This window comes from Sinocyclocheilus grahami, unplaced genomic scaffold (genome assembly GCF_001515645.1).
Source record: "Sinocyclocheilus grahami isolate Dianchi unplaced genomic scaffold, SAMN03320097.WGS_v1.1 scaffold13792.1, whole genome shotgun sequence".
Lineage (NCBI taxonomy): Eukaryota > Metazoa > Chordata > Actinopteri > Cypriniformes > Cyprinidae > Sinocyclocheilus > Sinocyclocheilus grahami.
Genome location: NW_015515064.1, coordinates 4,159 through 5,538, shown reverse-complemented (window position 1 = coordinate 5,538; position 1,380 = coordinate 4,159).

Sequence of the window (1,380 nt, the reverse complement as noted above, 5' to 3'; positions counted from 1 at the left end):
AGTTGTCCAGGAACAGGATTGGGCACCCCTGCTGAAGGGTGTCCCTTTTATCCTTTCAGGTTCCAGAAGAGTGCTCACATGTGCCCTTTTGCTGAGCCTCACGGCATTTATCACTATAGCGTGGTCTTGGTTGGAGGAGGACTAAAACACAACCTCCTTTGGCTGTATTCATATACTATTGAGTAGTATGCAATTTTTTGTATGCCAACTACTGAAGATCTACAGCATGCATTTCCTAAAATGTGCAGTATACAAAGCAACAAAGCACACGGCACAGAATACTGTACTCCACTTGACCTTGCATTTCCAATGTGAGGAATGAATGAAGAAAATGACATCTTGAGGCAATCGACATGAAACTTAGGCTGCGTCCAAAATCGCATACTCTCTTAGTAGGTACTTATTTTGATTAAGTGATTACTTTGTATAATTGATATTGTATTGCTAATGTTTTTTTTCCTTTTTTTATACCCCTGTGAAGCATTTTGAGTTGTAGTTCATGTATGCAAAGTGCTATACAAATAGATGTTTATTATTATTATTACGCTGTGATAATTAAAAAGTATGTTCTTTAAAGTATGAATGTGTGTAGTAGTGCGTACTACATTCCTCATGTTGTCATCGTCATGTGACCCATCGATGTCAGTTATGGTGCTCCACTGCCTTTTCCAGCTCCTATCCCGTGGCCTCATGGGGAAGTAAGGTGTCCATCAGATGTGCACTTCAGAATCTTGCTGGAAATAGTAGGCCATCTGGTACTTTTTGCCTACATTTTCAAATTCGGACCTACTAGTCTGTTCACATACTGTTTTTTGCCTACTATATATATAGTATGCAATTCCGTATGCAGCCATAGTGGCATTACAAGACAACAATATATTTGTTATAGTGTACACTGTGCAGTATTGAGTAAGTAGCACCCCTTTATGAAACACAAGCAGAAGGAATTTGAGTAAATGAAAAATGACTTTTCAAATCTGACTTTCTTTAAATTTTATTTCTAAATGCAAATGATAAAAAAAAACAAAAACAGTATGCATTAAATAAATCAGTATTACTAAATGGTTCATATATCTAATGTACAGCCCAGAATCCTTTGAGACATCAGCTATAAAAAAAAGGAAAAAGCATGAAGTGGGAGGGTAAATGCAATACAGCCCACTTCAATGTTCAGTGTGTGCTTTAGTTGAACACAGAATGTTCAAACAGAATAAAGCCGGGCAGATACACGCATATACAAAGAAGAGATGGCGACCTGGAGACGGACATGTGCTCATTTCACACAAACATTCATTCTTACACATACAAACATACATACAATTTGTCCAATGCACAAAACATGGGGGGGGGGGGGGACAACACTAAAAATCCTGGGGATAA